This window comes from Pogona vitticeps, chromosome 8 (assembly GCF_051106095.1).
Source record: "Pogona vitticeps strain Pit_001003342236 chromosome 8, PviZW2.1, whole genome shotgun sequence".
Lineage (NCBI taxonomy): Eukaryota > Metazoa > Chordata > Lepidosauria > Squamata > Agamidae > Pogona > Pogona vitticeps.
The window spans coordinates 28621554-28639008 of NC_135790.1; the positions used below are offsets into that span (position 1 = coordinate 28621554).

At 47.2% G+C, this 17455-nt stretch overlaps 1 long non-coding RNA gene across 1 annotated transcript; it reads right to left on the reverse strand.

Annotated features, from left to right (window-relative positions):
* Positions 1–1557: 1557 nt before the first annotated feature.
* LOC144584136 (uncharacterized) lies at positions 1558–12363 on the reverse strand. The gene is made up of 2 exons (XR_013538212.1): positions 12279–12363; positions 1558–2314 (listed from the first exon to the last, which is right to left on the reverse strand). It is a non-coding gene; the product is annotated as an uncharacterized LOC144584136 (long non-coding RNA).
* Between the last annotated feature and the right edge of the window lie 5092 nt (positions 12364–17455).

Below are 17455 nucleotides of genomic sequence, written 5' to 3' on the forward strand. Positions count from 1 at the left end.
ATGCAGAAGCTTTCTCTACATTGACTTATGACTACTTACTATAGTTACCAGTTGCCATTATAAATTATTTGCCCTTTCCTGGCTTTTAATAAGCTATCCCTAGAAATCACCAGTCTTCTAAAAGCGTTATTATAGGTGTCCTCGCATTGTAAGTTTTCTGTTTGGTCTGTTTTTTGAACCATTTGCGAGCTGCTTGGGTGCCCTCCCCTGGGAGAAACACGGCATCAGAATGAAATGAAATTCAGAAATGAATATTGTGAAGAACTGGAAGCTCGTGTGTGATTCCAACCACTTCTTCCAATCTCCATCTCAGTGTCTTCACCATCCATCACAAAAGGCGTCCATTTCACTACTCCGTTTCCAAGGACATTTCTGAAGTGAGCAAATTTTTGCAAGGATTGCAAGAACAAGTCCTTACGTCGCCTTTGGAAGTGGATGCCCTGCAAACTAGGATTTCCTCCTTTCTCCTTTTCTGCAAGGGAACCGACTCTTGTATGTGTTCTGTGCTCTGGGTGGCAAATGCTTTTCCAGCCCACATGGCACTGCTCCGTTCTGTCCTGCAGGGGGAGCTCTAACATCACGAGACCCGGCCTTCCGCCTCCATGCGCAACAGGCAGGGCGCATCACAGAACCTGTGGCTGTGGGTTGTGAAAATGACTTCTTTGGAAGCCTTAGGATTGACGCACTTTTAAATTTCTGTTTTCTTCAGGTGCCTTTTCAAATATCTGTCTGGAGAAATGAGCAAAAAAGTATAATAAGAGCCTCGGCTTGGCATGGGATCACAAAGCATTCAGGGAAACACACCCCTCAGAGATTAATTGCATAAAAACAACCTGGGGTGTGCGGTGGCAGATCAGCCTCCGATGAAACGAGCCACTGGGTAGAGAGCTCGGGCCAGATCCAGACTTCTGGGCTGGGGGAAGCAGGCTTTCATGCCCTCCGCTCCCAACCTCAGCCTCCTTTATCCTGAAAAGGCCAGGCAAATAGGAGGAGCTGTGATATAGGATGCAAAATAGCTCTGACGGGGATCTCTGAAAATCATGCAGAAGCACCTTCCACGGATGGAAGACAGACCCTGGATCCAGCCCTCTGGCTTCTCCCCAGGGAGAGGCAAAGTGCAACCTTCCACATGTGGCTGAATGGCCTCTCTCTCACCTGTCCTCCACTCTCATGGTTTGGCCCTTAAACCTCCAGGATTAGGAGGCAGCTGTGGTGACAACCTGGTGCAGCACATGCACGCAACCCAAACCCCGAGAGGAGACAGGGTTTGCTTTCCATGGGTATAGATGCTCATTTTCCAGGGTGTGGGGTAGATGAGGTCTGCTGGACCTGTGCAGGTCATTAGCTGAGATGCTGTTTGGGGAGGGGGAAGATGCAGAGAGGAACAGCATTCTGCCTTGGCGCCAGCTTTAACCTGCGCTGTTGCCACCATGCACACAACCCTCGTAAAAACTACAAGCTCAGACTTATCAGCTGAATTGCCAGCATCTAGCAGCTGGATAGCTCAGTGGTTTAGGTATCTGGCTGCAGAGCCAGAGGTTGGGAGTTTGATTCCCTACTGTGCACAATCCCAGGACACCCCCAGAAAAAGGGAAGGGTCAACCACTCATGAGTATTCTCTACCTGGAAACCCCTGGAAAGGGTCACCATAAGTCAGAATTGACTTGACGGCATGCAGTTATTATTATAGCAGCTCGTGGCCTGTGATGGGAGCCCTGCTGTTGCAGTTCTCTGTCTTCAGGTGTCTCTTAAGTTCCAACCATACAGAAGGCCACCGGAAGACTGAGAACAGCAAGGAAAATGCAATGCTTTCGGAAGAAGCAGAAGGAAGGGTGGACAATGTGCCGTTTTGTATTCCACAGGTTTCTGTTTGGTGGGGGATTTTAAAACGCAGAATTCCCAGGAACAAATTGAGGTATTAAAGGCCCACATTATCTTTACAGGTATAATCCCTCTTTTGAAATCGAACGAGAGGTTTCTACAGACATATATACGTAAAAAATAATAATAAGAGAAAGAGAGAACAAGAAAGGAGAAATACCGCACTGCACCCGTGCTGTTTTCATGTGTTCAGAGTTGTCTGCTCTTCCCATTTTGATGTTCTTTGTCCTTCCCTGATGAGTGTCAGTCTGCTGTGAGGCAGTCCACATATAAAAACTGCAAAGGTGAATTCTTGTGCCAAACTGGGGAAGATGTCGATGGCTGAAATGCAAAGAGTCGTGCCCCTCGTCTCAAATGCAAATGCTGCCATCTGATGTGGGGTCAGGACGCAGGTTTCATCATCTTCTCCCAAAGGGTCCTAATTAACTGACCCCTGAGAGAGAGAGAGAGAGATTGTGAAAGGAAAGAAATGTTAGAATGATGACCATTGGAAAAGCACAGGGATGAACAGAAGGGGAAAAGCTACTGTGTGACATCTGAGAAGCGTAATCGTAACCATGCTGGTTAGATGCCTGGAACAATGCCTGATATGAGCCTCGTGGTGCAGTGGTTAAAACGCTGTACTGCAGCTAAAACTGTGCTCACGACCTGGGGTTCAAATCCCAGGTAGCCGGCTCAAGGTTGACTCAGCCTTCCATCCTTCCGAGGTTGGTAAAATGAGTACCCAGCTTGCTGGAGGGGGGCAATGTGTAGCCTGTATAATTAAATTGTAAACCGCCCAGAGAGTGCTTGTAGCACTATGGGGCGGTATATAAGTCCAATAAATAAATAAAATAAATAAATCAGTGGAAACCTCCTTTGGTGCTCATAGGAGTGACCCTGAGAGAGAGAAACAGGGAGAGAGAATATCAATACAATCTCCAGCACTATTGGAGTAGAGAAAGGGTTAAAAGTCCCCCTACTGAGTCCACCCCACCATGGCTGCTACTTACATATTTTAAATAGATGCATGCTTATTGCGTAGATGCAGCAAACCTCTCATCCTATTCCCCAACACAAACGGTTTCCCTCTTGCCTAAAGCAGTGTCGTTGATGCGTTTTTGGGTCGGAGGACCATGGAGAGCTCCTGCAAAGGTTGGGTTGGAGCCCAAGTGTCTCCCAATATAGACTCCTTCTTGGGTTTTGGGGTCATCGGGAGAGACCCTTCTCTTGGTTTTGGGATGTGTGACAGGCACCCAAGAGTGGGCTTTCTCAATTGTGGCCTCCAGATCCTCGAATGTCCTCCATTACCTGGGAGGACCGCTGTGGTCCCCTGTGCAGAGGTTGTTGAAGTCAGCGTTGTCGTGAATCTCCCGCTTCTCAATTAACACTCTCCCTCCTCCGTATTTACTTGAACAAGTGGCTTATTTAAAAAAAATAAACATCCAAATCAGACCAAGACTTCCTTAACAAAGCAAACAAGCAAACACGGACCTGCTTGCCAACAGTATTCCCAGCATGTTGAGGAGCTGGTTTTAATTGTTGCTTTCTGGTTGAGCTGCTTTATTGATGTGACAACATTGTTTTTGTGTTTTATATTGTTTTCCTGTTAAATTTTACCGTCGTGTTCTTTTGACGGTGAACCATCCTGAGAACCTGTGCTGAAGGGTGGCTTGTAAGCCTGGCAAATAAATAAGAAGATAAATTCAAATTAGAAGAACCTGCTTGGAAATTCCCCTCCCGTGTGAATGGCAGCTAGATTAACATAATAGCCTCTGGACGTACCTGATCTAAATACAAACACCATGAGGGAGGGAGGCAAAAAAGGATGGTCGTTCTCTGCGCTTTGGAGTGAAGCAGAGAGCTGAATTGGGCCTTCCAGGATCCCATGGCTAACACTCCAAGCTCCACACCACTTTCTGTAGTTGGGTTCTGGTGCACAGCATTGCTGCCTAATGGTCCATTTCGAGACACAACTGACAAAGCGGTTTATAATCTATAAAGTCCTGTACAGCTTGGGTCTCTGCTCCCCCATCGTCTATGAACAACAGCCTTCTTCTCTGTCCCCTTCCCTCCTCCTCACAGGGACATTCTGTAAAGGGTCCAGAAAGGGCTTTATTTTGGTAGTGGCTTCTAACCTGTGGAACTCCCTGCCCAAGGAGGCTGAGCTGGACCCCTCCTTGCTGCCCATTTGCAGGCAGAAGAGGACATATTCCCTTAGACAAGCCTTCGGCCACTGATTGGCCAGAGCAAGGGGATTGTGCTTCTTTTCCTCCTTTTGTCCTTCTAAATGGTTCTCTTTGGATGTGTCTATTTAAAAAGAAAACTTATTTGAATAAGAAAACTTATTTAGTACTGCTTTTCTTTAAAGTGTAATGTCTGGAATCCTGTTGTGCTGCTATTCTTTCTTTCTTTCTTTCTTTCTTTCTTTCTTTCTTTCTTTCTTTCTTTCTTTCTTTCTTTCTTTCTTTCTTTCTTTCTTCCTTCCTTCCTTCCTTCCTTCCTTCCTTCCTTCCTTCCTTCCTTCCTTCCTTCCTTCCTTCCTTCCTTCCTTCCTTCCTTCCTTCCTTCCTTCCTTCCTTCCTTCCTTCCTTCCTTCCTTCCTTCCTTCCTTCCTTCCTTCCTTCCTTCCTTCCTTCCTTCCTTCTTGGTTTTTGTTATAGTCATTATGTCCTTTGTTTTCATAGTGTAATCTGCTGTTTTATTGTGTTGTAAACCACCCAGAGTTGCCTTGTTACCCAAATGGGATCTATAGAAGTTAAATGAATGAACGAATGAACAAGCAAACGAACGAACGAACGAACACATACATACATACATACATACATACATACATACATACATACATACATACATACATACATACATACATACATACATACATACATACATACATACATACACCTTCAGAAGTCACACCTCTTCAGCTGCCACTCAACAGGATTTCAGCCAATGTGTTCTTAGCTGTAGCGGCTTTGCTTTTAACTCATGTTGCAAAGCCATCTTGATCCCCTGCACTGCAAGAAAAGCTGGCTAAGGAGCAAGCAAGACATCTTGTATCTCCCTGGCAAATTCCTGGGACAGCATTATAGAAAAAGCCAGTCCTTGGATATTCTTGGAGGTACAAGGCTCAGACTCCTTGCTGTCCTGCTGGCCACTGGTCCACTCCATTTTGGGACAGGGAATTGGGGGGGGGGAGAAGGACCACCATGTTCCTTGCTGGGAATGGCCACAGGTCAGACAAGAGTCGGCAAACCAAGATTAGGTCCAGAAAAGAATGGGTTGAGCTCAAGAGCCTTGGGTGTTTCAGCACCTCTTGTGAGGACTTGTGAGGAAGAAACACCCCTTGCCTTCCTCCTTCACACATTTGTGAAATCTACGGGCCATTGCAGAGAAATAACATAACGCAGAATGAAGTACACCTTCAACGAGAACAACTGAAATGTGTGCAATTAAAAATTGGGCTCAGTTCAAAGCTGGAGAATCTCGGGCTGCTAGGAAGACACACCCAGCTTGGCAGTTCGGATAGCTTGCCGCAAGGAGCAGCCACACACTGAACGAGAGATCCTGAGCCCGAATGTTATGGGTAGACCCAGGTAAAGCAGACCCACTGAATCCCCTGCTACAGGACAGTGAGCCCCGTTGATTCCCTGGGTGGGCGCCATGGAGCCTCCCGCCAGTCTTTGTCCTTAAGTGGCAAGGCCATTGTTGGATAACCTTAGAAGGCTTGGGTTGCCCACAAAAAACCGTGCTGATCCAATCATACGGCAACGAGAGTGAGGACGGATGGGAGTGTTACTGTCCCACACGCAGCTCTCTTTATTTATCTCATATGCACAAGCCTTCAATATTTCATGAGACCTCGGTGGTTAATAATGGATGGGGAACATGTTTACAGAGAGATATTTCTCACTGTAGATAGAAGAGAACACCTCCCAGGACCTGTTCTTCGCTCCTACTTACATTTCCCCACTGGTTGTTAGCTTTCTGAGCGATCCACCCTGGCCATCTGTGGGAGCATCGGGGAATGCTGTTGTTATGTGAAAAACAAGGAGAGATGGAAATGGCTTTTGAAGGCAGGGCGTGTGCTTTGGAAATGAAACCCATCCCACCAGACAAACCGTGGGTCATTATGAGCTGATCTCCCCACCCTCCAACTCCGTCCACCTTGGCTTGTAAATGAGTCGCCATCCGGCGTTCCATCCACCTCTTTCCCTTCCTTTCCTTTTGTTACCAGGCTTCCCCCCCCCCCCCCACTGCTTAGAATTTCCTCCTTAGGGGACTCCAGCCCACATCTTGCTAACTTTGGCACCTGTTGATGGTTCGGAGGGTGAACGAATGCAGTTCAGAATGAGGAAAAGTCCGACCTGGACCAGGCATGGCAGGTAAAGAGACCCCAGACTCTCCGAGAAGGCAAGCTAGAAGAAAGAGGCATAAAACGCCAGGCCTAGTGGCAATTTCACAGCTGGGGCTTTTGCTTGAGATTTTCCCCAGGGCACAGCTGCCGGCTCGGGCTCCTGCAAAGGAGAAGGGATGTGTGTCTCCGCCGCTGTTGTCCACATTGTGCTCATTCAGCAGCCGCGTTTAACTGCTGGGTTGCACCTCCTCAATTTGCTCCTGTTCTTTCGGAGCATCTATCATCCTGAAGGATGATCGTGTCAACCAAGCTGAAGAAGAAACAAGAAGGTGCGTGTGCTTGATGTGCATCCTCCAGAGCACAGTAGAGGCGTCGTGGTCCCCAAGGACACTTTCCCGTGCTCATCCTGTCCTGGGTGCAAGGATAAATATTCTAATTTTTCATCCTCTCGGCAAGCTTGCCCTGACCCTGTATTTCAAATTGCCGAGATAATGCTGGAGGCTTGAGAGGAAAGCCTTCCTTAGCAAGGCTGTATGATATGCCAGGTACCCTGCATGTGGGGTAGTGAAGGACTAGGATTGAGACAACCTGGGTTCAAATCCTGGCTTAGTCATGGGAACAAAAGGAGAACTGCTAAAATAGTAATAATCATGTGTCCCCAGCATCCTGGACACAGAGATGAATTATGCTTGCACAGGGAATTTCCATAAGGTATCTCTGAGCTTTGAAAACTTTGGTTTTCTGGATCATGGATTAAGTTTATTTTTTTAAAAAAAATCATATTTTATTAAAACTTCCAGAATCTCCTAGCCATCATGACCAATGCTTCTTCTTCCCACTTCATTATTACAATCATCTGATGAAGCAGGTGTGTTTGGGATCATCATCATCATCATCATCACCATCATCATCATCATCATCATCATCATCATCATCATCATCATCATCATCATCATCATCATCACGTGCCATCAAGTCAATTCTGATTTATGGCAACTCTTTTCAGGGTTTTCTGGGTAGAAGTGGTTTCCTGTTCCCTCCTTCTGGGGGCGCCCTGGGACTGTGCAGACTTTGCCCAAGGCCACCCAGGCTGGCTCTTCTCCCTGGGAGGCACAGTGTGGGAATCGAACTCACAGCCTCGGAGTCCACAGCCAAAGACCTAAACCACTGAGTATCCAGCCAGCTGCAACTGTTAAAACTACTCCTGAAATACCTCACTTACCCTGAAAGCCCTCTTAGGTTTGCTGTAAGTTGGTTCCAACTTCACAGCATATAACACAAAACATCTATACGCCAAGCTATACATGAGAGTCAAACGGCTTTTACAAGAGCAGCATTCCTTAAATGCCCTTCATGTCTGATTGTCACAGCGGAAGGCTTCAGCTTCTAATGAGGCTGTCTGTAAAGCACGGTTTCCCCTAACGCCTCCACTGATGAGGCCGACCAGAGACAAGGCATAGCCTTGAGCAGCCTTGGAAAAATGAGGTGAAGCCATGCAGCGTCCAAACCTGGCTGCCCAAAAAACATCAGCCGAAGAGCAGCTGGAGAAGCAGAGAAAGGAAGAGCAGAAGACAGCAGATGAAAAGGGGCGCCCGTAGAAATAATGCATTAAAAATGTCCCCTTGGAAAGTACACAGAAGAGGATTAAACCATTTAATGGGAGATAGGTTTGGGCTGTTGACCATGATACTCAGAGCTTGGAAAGGGTACTTCTTTGGGGATGTAACTTTTGAGAACCGGTAGCTGTCGCATTGAGAATTGCATGATCTGGGGTCCCCCTAGAAATCCTAGAACAGACCGGGTCAGTCTTTCTGTTTCTTGAGTGGCCGGATAGCTCAGTGGTTGAGGTCTCTGGCTGCAGAGACTGGGAACTCAATTCCTCATGGTGCCTGTTTTAATAAAATATCAAATTAAAAAAAGACACTTCATCCATGGTCCAGGAAACGAACGTTTTCCAAGCTCAGAGATAACTTCATGGAAACCCCCTTTAAGGCACAGTAATGTCCAGGATGCTGGGACATGTCAGAAAGGAAAGCCAACATGAGCCACATGTGACTTTTCCAGAGATACCTAGCCCCTGCTTGGGGAAAGAAAAAAATAATAATGGCGGGTGAAATGTTCTCTGATTTGATTCCAGCAAGACAATCTCTTCCCTCCGTTTTTTCCCTACATTTTTTGAAAAAGCAACCTGCTATCTCCTGCATGTCTGTTAGGTTTTCATAACTGATAGAAAGAGATCATTAAAAAAAACACACAATTCTGGCTTCTGTACCGTGAAGACGGCGTCAGCATCGGGTCTTTTAGTCTTATTTCTTCCACAACAAAATGGGAGTGACCCGAGACAACCCGCTCTGAATCCAGATGGGGTGGAAGAGTCTCTGTGTCCCGGGAAAGAAATGTTCCTCGCTGCCATGGGGATTGACCAAAAGATATGAGCATCAGGTCTCAACGGGAGTGCTCGGATGTGTTTGTTTTCCTGACTATCATCCTGGAGGCAGGAAAGTAGCCAAAGGTGCTCCTTTATTTCCCTTCTGCTCAAGAATCCCCGTTAAGAGAAAAATGCAACGGTTCAGAAAGGGCTGGAGCAAAGGTATTGTGTGTGATATATTTTTATCCTTGGAGCAAAAACCGCTGCAACATCTGTAATAAAACTCGTTCCTCTCGAGGCCAGGGGGTGGGAGGGAGCTGAGTCCTTGACAACACAAAGCCCTTTCTGAAGACGTGCGGATGGACGTGCCCCAATGCTGGTGTCCCCAAGTGCCACTGTGGGAAACGCCAATGCCATCAGTAAAATCAACCCTAGTAAAAGCCTCACAGCATGGCTTCCGGCGGCAGCCAAAAGGGGACATTCTAAAAATGGCTTCTTTCGCACACCTGGCACACAAAGGTTTCATCTGGGGGACCTGGCGAGACAAAGGCCAGGCAGGCCCCAGGAAAACAACAAGAACCTCCAAGCCACAAAAATAAAGAACATTCTCCTTTGGGAACATCATGAGAAGGCAGGGCTTTTTTTTGGAAAATAGAATAAAACTGGGAAAGGGGGAAGGCAGCAGGAAAAGAGGAAGACCAAATATGTGATGGACAGACTCCCTAAAAGAGACCAGGAGCTAGAATCCGCAAGAGCTGGGTAGGGTGGCTGAGAAGCTGGTATTCATGGATGGCGGAGGTGAATTGATGGCACATTGCGGCAACAACATATATTCACAGTGCTATGGGAAAACAATGGTGTGGATGAGACAAGGGGTGTGTGTGTGTGTGTGTGTGTGTGTGTGTGATAGAGAGAGAGAGAGAGAGAGAGAGAGCATGGTGGGATAATCTGTTTTGTGAATATGTCCAGTCAAGAAAAGGGGACAAGGGAATATTCTCTGCCAAGAACAAAGGAAATCCTCCCATGCCTGCTAATCCAAAATTGCTTCTTAGTACCTTGGAGTTCGATCCTCTTTTTTCTGCCTGGAAGAGATCTGGCCAGCCTATTGTCGTCTAAAGTTGCTTCCTTTGGAAAAGGAGGCGTTCTTCCAGTCCTGCCGTTTCTCTAAGGGGGGCCCATAGGAGCAGGTTTCAGTTATCTTAGCAAGACAACTTGTGCTGGAGAGGAAGAAAGCCCAACCCCCCCCCCCCGCCCCGTGAAAAGCATCCTTGATGGGTTGGGAGCGGCCGCATGGCAAGTGCAGGTGATCAAAGCTGCCGATAGAGCCAGCACCTCTGTCAGGGCTGACAAGCACATCATTACAGCCGTGGCTGCCTCCCCCCCCACACTCCCCTCCTGTCATCCTCCATCCGACTACTTGATCAAAATCCTGGCTGAAACTTATCTGACCAGACATGTGTGCAACTGAAGAGTCTCAGGAGTCGCTCCTCTCGCTGCCTTGTGAATTATTTGCACACAGGAATGACAAATGAGAGGCTGCACGAAAGCTCGGGGTGGGTGCCGGAGAGAGAGAGAGAGAGGCGGGCGGGAGGCAGCCAGGGTGGCAACGATGTGCAAGCCGCAGAGGGGTGCAGGAGGCTTGGAATGGCATCAGTCTGACAATGCTTTGCTTGGTGATCAGAGAAGAACAGGAGGCCTGTCAGGGAAGCTTTGCAGGTATCTCCTGCCCACCTGCCCATCTGGCTTGCCTGGCTGGGGTTCCTACTAGCAGACACACTCGTTCCCTTACAACCTTTTTTCCAAAGCAGTCTGTGCCATTGTCAAACAGCCCCGACAGCCTGGAGGTCTAAGTGTGTTCCTCATGCTGAGGCAAAATCTCCTTTCCTGTCATTCGAACCGGTAGGGTTCAGGCCCTCCGGAGCAGCTGAACTCAAGCGTGTTGCACCTTCTGTCCAAAAGTCCTTCAGATATTTGAAAATGGCTGCCATCTCAGTTCTTGGTCTTCTTTTCTCTAGCTAAATATCCCCGACTCACCCAACCATCCTTCTTACTCTTGCTTTCCAAACTCTTTAACCTCTTGGTCACCCTTCTGAGAGCTTATGGGGGGCATGTGCGGTTTCCAGAATATAATCTCCAGTGTGAACTGGACAGACTGAGACGTGGTCTTTGAACAACAGCAGAAGGAAATGATCTTGTGTTCTAAGAGGTGTGGCTGGGGCAAATTAAGATTGAGAGGGAACGGAATTCCCATCCTCTAAGGCAGTGGTCCCCAACCTTGGGCCTCCAGATGTTCTTGGACCACAAGTCCCAGAAGCCTTCACCACCACCTCTGCTGGCCAGGATTTCTGGGAGTTGAAATCCAAGAACATCTGGAGGCCCAAGGTTGGGGACCACTGCTCTAAGGGGCCGTTGTGTAAAAGGCTTCTTGAAATTTGGCAACAGTAACCATTGGGGGGGGGGGTACAATGGAGAGGGCCTTCTCTGTGGCTGCTGCCAGACTGTGGAACTCCTTCCCACTGGAGGCCAGGATGCAAGCAGACAAAGACCTTTCTCTGCAGGCAGGCTTTCCCTTAGTGACTGCCTGCCTGAGTGGGGTTTTTAACTGGATGGCTGTGCCTTTACCGCTTTGGATCCCTTTGTGGTGTTGCTTTTGTTTGCCATTCCTTAGAATGGCATTTGTTTGATCCTTTGTATACTCCCTGTTGTTAGATTTAAATACAGCCTTTTAATGATGCAATCCACTTTTCTGCCTGGAAGGCAGGGCAAAAAATATTTTAAATTAAACATATAAATAATGAAGTCAAAGAATCAGCAACCCACCTTGCTTTGTTTTAGTTATCATTTCTTATTTTTACATGATTATTTGGCTCCCTACATGAAGTGTAGAATCTGTCACTCTCTTTCTAGGAATCCAGCCTCATTCTGCTGTGAGCAGAGACACAGGTCCAAACTCTCTGGGTGTGGTGTGTATATGAGAGAGTGTGTGTACCTGTATGACTATGAGTGTCATCTAAGATGTTACTCCAGACTGCTATACCACCTATCAATTCACCTCCTGGTTTTTGGAGTAGCTGCTCCTTTTCAGCAACCCCCGGGCAAGAAGGCTCTGATTAAGTGCCTCCTTTGTTTTCCTAATGGCCTTCATGGATCTTGATTTAAAGTACCTGGCTGCATCTGGCCTTGGGTCTTTGTTTCCTAGCCTGGGATTTGACCCACGGCCACTCTGGACGATGCAAGCCCACCTTTCTTGGCAAGGACCCCTCACCAACTTACGTTGCCAGCTGGGCAATGGCTTCCCGCTAGCAAATCGAGAGTCCCCATTTCATGCGGCTCAACTGACACGCCTAATGAGGACGTTCTCAGCAGAAGAAGACTTGCCGGTGGCTGATGAATCAACGTTAATGATCATCCGGGCAGCCAGCAGTGTAAAATCCCTGCTAGGGAAGCAGGCCAGCTAACACAGGACTCGAGGAGGCACATGAGGCAAGTCTGAGCCTTGAGGACCGGGTGCTCATTCAGGGAAGGAACTTAAATTTGGACAGGAGCACCTAAATTCCCCAGTCAGCATAACCACTGGCCATCCTGGGTGAAATATGCTGGGAGTCGCAATCCAAAATCAATGTTTCTGAGTGCCTTTCAGGTCTCCATCTCCTCTCCTTTCTTTTTCACTGCAACTTCCATCTTGCAACTTACCCGCTCTCCAAGGACACCGGCCATCACAACGGGGCAGTCTCCTTATTTCCTTTCCTCTTTTGGACTACTTTCCCTCCTTATCTTCATTCCCAAATGTTGTACGATTTGTGCCTGAATACTGTAATTAGTCCAAAGATTATGGAATCATGCCTTGTCCGCACCTTTTCTGAGACTCAGGAAAGGTGTTACAGAATCCAGACTTTTGTTTCGACGTGTGGGTCGCAAGAGAGGCTGAGGTCCTCTCCTGAGGCAAAAATCACATCAAGGACAGTTGCCCAGTTTTCTAGGTCTCCATCTGAACAACACATTTGATCTTTGTGCTTTCTTCCTCTCTCTCTCTCTCTCTCTCTGTGTGTGTGTGTGTGTTTGTGTATGTTTGAGAGAGAGAGAGTGAGGGAGTGAGTTTAATGGCCACGTGGCCTGCGGGGGCTGTGATATAATTCTTCCTCCTCATTCCTCCATCCATCCTTGAGAATCAAATTCATCCCCCCTTTATGAAGAATTAACTTGTTGGAGCTGATTTATGAAGAGTGGCAGGCGGTGATGGAAGAACAGGGCTCTAATACATTGCTGATAAAGTCCTGTAGTTATTCCTAAAAGAGAGCATGGTAATGCCTCACATTAAAATTCATCTTTTATTTCGACATAACGAAATGTCTCCCTGCCATCTCTGGGAGATGCCCTTCAAAAGTGGAAGAGACTCTCTGCCTTCTTGGGGGGGTGGGGGCGGGGGTGCAGATCGGAGCCGCGTGGGTGACAGTTTCAGACAAACATGAGATGGCACTGGCAGGTGTTGTGGGGTCGCGCATATGCCTCGTGTTAGAGCAGAGCCATCTGACTGACAGCTAGGACTTGTCATGTCACATTACGTCTTCCATCAAATATGACGAATGTTCGTCCGCACAGATAAAGCGACGATTCCTCCTTTTGAGGGAGAAAGGGAGAGTGATTTCCCCATCCAACTTTTATTAATAGCAGCCACATTCTACTAAGAAAACAAAGGCTTCGGTTGCGTGTCTTTTAAAAAGATTTTTCAATTTACAGGTGTTGAATTGAATCACCGACTTTGGCAGTGGGGATTGGATCTGAGAAGGGGGCGTCTCAACTCAATTCGATCCAAAAGGAAGGTGTCATCCTGAAGGCAGAAATCAGAACGCGTTTCATGGCTACCTCCCCCCTCCCACACGTGCAGGGAGAGTGAATTTCTGGAGCCCCGGAATGAGATCCTTGCTGAACAGGATATGTAGAAACAATTAGGCATCACTGATGGCCATTCGAAGGACACCAGCAAATATGGCAAAAGGGGGGGGGGAGAGAAGGAATCAGATTTCTGTAACCAAGCCTTTGATGGCTAGTGGTGATGCTAATTTTGGAGCCAATTCCCTCTGGGATTCAGAAATTTACTGGCGGTTTCCAAGATACTGGTGCTAGTTTGGACGTGAGGTTCATGCCTCAACATAATGTCTTCAGGGTCAAGAGATCTTGTTGGATATACTTCGTCCAGATCGAAGCCCACATCTTCAGCCCACATCTTTCACTTCTCCTTGTGAAACTCAGCTGTAGTGGGCATTCCCCGGGGACACCACAGACGCCCCAGGGAAAACTCCTGGCAATCTTCTCTTGTTACAGCAATTGAGTCCCCCAGTTCAGTGCACACGGCCTCCTCTCATAGTTGGCCAGGAGCTCCATACAAAACAGATTGAAACGCTCTCCTCCTTCTGCTCATACCCAACTTTTTCTTTCAGTTTCCTTAGTGGCAGTGCAAACTCTTCTGCTCCAGCTGCTGTCGCCGCCACCGAAGAAACTCCTCTGCCTTTGTAGTCAGAAAGGATACTCCAGGGAGTCTCCATCCATCCGTACAATACAAACCTAACAAACCTCACACCAAAGTTTCTACCTGACCTTGGGGACTTCTTTCCTTTACTCCCTCCCTCATTTTCTCCCCTCACTATTTCATTTTCCTTCCTTCTTTCTTTTTTAACACCTTTGTTCTTGACTAAAGTCTTGGTAGAGTAAGAGTTGAGGTTCTTGGAATGACCTAGTTTCCCTCTCTTTCTCTCTCTGTCATTTTTGCACAAACCCTGTCAGCAGCAGGAAGGAAAATATATATATAACCTATACCGTGGGCAACACAGTGTACTGTCCAGATGCTGACTGATGTACTCTCCTCCTTCAGATGGAAATGAGGAGACCGTGTGTGTGTGTGTGTGTGTGTGTGTGTGTGTGTGTGTGTGTGTGTGTGTGTGTGCGCGCCCTTGCTGCGACAGTACTTCCTAGCACACGTTTGGAACCTTAGTTTCTTTATTTATGTATTTATTTATTTAAAATATTTTTACCCTGCCTTTACATTTCTTTAAATGTATAAAACAGAAACATTGAGGTAACTATTGTTGTAGGAACTGGAGAAAGCTCTAGCACTGGGTGGATATGCAATTAATCAGCTTCTCCTTTTGGGTTTTCTGTATGAGTTTGTTAAGCTTCATCAAGACAGAAAGGCATTCATTTTGTGCAAGAATTACTGCAGGAAAACTTTGCCAAAATTGCATATATCAAGAAGACCACATACAGATACATACACACAGACACACACAGACACAGACCACACACAAACAAAGAGCCATCTTTGGTAGGATGCTAAAGGTAAGACCTCTCAAGGTAGTTAGAGAATCTAGGCAATAATGTTAGATAGACGCCCTTAGCTGGAATCTGACTAGTCCTTCTGATCCCATCCCATTCCACCAGTGTCCCTGCAATGGCTTATCAAATTAAAGGCTCTTCTAGTGCCTTAAAAGGTCAATTATTAGCAAATGGGGGTTTGGGAGAGGAAGGCTGAGAGTCAGCTATTGGCTTGAATCTCTTCTTCCCATCCTTACGGATAACTTGATAAAATGGTGACCCTTGTTCTTCACTTCTAGATTTGGAAGCCAAGGACTGTTTCTGGGGTGAATCCATGAAGGACAAAGCATGATGTAAATCAAAGGCATCACAACAACAAGCAGGGAGTGAGTTGCTTCCCTCCCCTCCTCCTTCTTGCTTTCCATGGGATGGTGTCATCCACGAAGCCAACAAGAAATGCTCAAAGGGCAACAAATGCCAGCCAGCCAATAACCAACTTTCAGCCTTCCTCTCTCCCTCACCCACCCTTGTTTGCTAATAATTGACCACTTAAGGCACTAGAAGAGCCTTTCATTTGATAGGCCTGTAATCAATGGCGTTTTGGTCCCTCAGACGCCAGAGGAGGAGCAGCTGAATGAGGAGCTAATGACAGACCCTTGTCGTCCCTCGTCACCGGGTCCCTGAAGCAGAGCGCCTATGTCCCTGCGCTGGAGTTCATCGTTCGGCTGCCTCCGCTGTTTATTTCTGTCTGATTCCCCACCTGCGGTGCACACTGACACAGCCTACAGAAAGAACCGTTTACAGTGGGGCTCATTGGAAAAAGCTTTCCACCCATGCCAGAGAGAGGCAGAGTGTCCTTTCCTCAATCCTGTTTCAGCAACCGTCTGCCCCACCAGGCCCTCTGGAGCCACCAAGGTTGCCCACGCCAGCCTTGAAAGGTGACAGGAGATGCAGAGACATTAGCTTTCTCACCAGAAATATCAGCTGGAAAGAGAATCCTGAGGATCCGCTTAAACGGCAAAGTGAGGCTGCCTTCTGTGCTGCCCCCGCCACCATGCGGAGTGTGAGAAAGATGGATGTGCGGCGAATACACTTGGCTAAATTTGTGGCCAGAAGCAACGGCTGCCTCTTTGCCCTCCTTCCTTGGCCGGTTGGCTTCACGCTCTTAAGGGGCTATCCTAGGATCTCCTCGCCGTCAGATGCACGAGGCAGTGGCCTCTAACTCATTTATTTGGGTGTTTGTTTGCTAGGTAATGGCACTTCCGTATCTAATTTCAGATCCGCCCATCACAAATTAGATTTCCTCGCTAATAATTCTGACCCCTTTCGGTTTATTGCTCATGCTTAAAGAAAATGTCATTTCCTTATGGGGAGAAAAGGGGGGGGGGAAGGTTTAGTGTGACAGTAAAGAAAAATTAAACACCCACACACCTTCTCCCCAATAATATAAAACACAAACAACAATAGGAAACAAGCCTGCTAATTAAACTCTCTTGGAATTCATTTCCAGCTTTCATGTGTTATGACAATACACACAGCAGAGTCCAAAGGCAGCTATTAAATGTATATCTTGCAGATAAAACAAAAATGAGAGCAGAATTGCTTTGTAATAGCATTTGAGGCAGGGAACTGGGATGTCAAAGCAAACAGAAAGGGATGTGATTTCATAAAGCCGTTTTTTCATCCAAACCATATGCGCTAAGAGGAAGCCAAGAGGGTTGCTTTCTGGTGTCTCTGCATTTTCCCCCAAACATGTGAGTTTGAATTGCCTTTAGTCTTGACCTGCACCGTCTTGGTTACCCTCTTGACTTTGCTTGTATGGAGGAAAAATCGGCAAAATGGATCTGCAAAGCAAATTAGCCTCCTGGCTGGTGTAGATCTAATGTTCACACTTCCAAATGTCCATGTGCTCTACACCCTGTTTGTAAATGTTCTTACATTTTCTTTTAGATTTGGACAGATTTGGTTTATCTGCCCCCCCCCCCGGTTGTTATTATGGGTCCTCAAAGGGAACAGAGTTTGGAAGCATTGCTTTTTTTGGTGGTGGAAGACTAGCTGCCACAATCCTCTATCCAGTGGGGTCACCTAGGAGAGAGCTTCTGCTTATCCAAAAAAGCAGATTTCTCAAGGGGAGAGCCATCTTCTTGATCAGCCTTGGGACATTCTTGGGGAGCGATGAAGTTTTCCTTTATGGAGGCTCTGCTTAAGTGTGCGGGATCTGTTCTGATCTTTGTTCCATCTCAGTCCTCTGCTCTACAGTTGTGGTCCCCAACGTTGGGCCTCCAGATGTTCTTGGACTTTATCTCCCAGAAATCCTGGCTAGCAGAGGTGGTGGTGAAGGCTTCTGGGAGTTATAGTCCCAGAACACCTGGAGGTCCAAGGTTGGGGACCACTGCTGTACAGGGTCCAAGGAGCTGCAATCAAGAAGACTATCAAGAGACATGAAGGTGCTACCTCTACGGCTAGTCTCCCCATTACCTGAATGCTGACTTTGAACTGCTCTGTCTTTGACGACAGAGAGTCTGCAGAACATGTTGGATCAGTAGCTTTCAAAGTTGGAG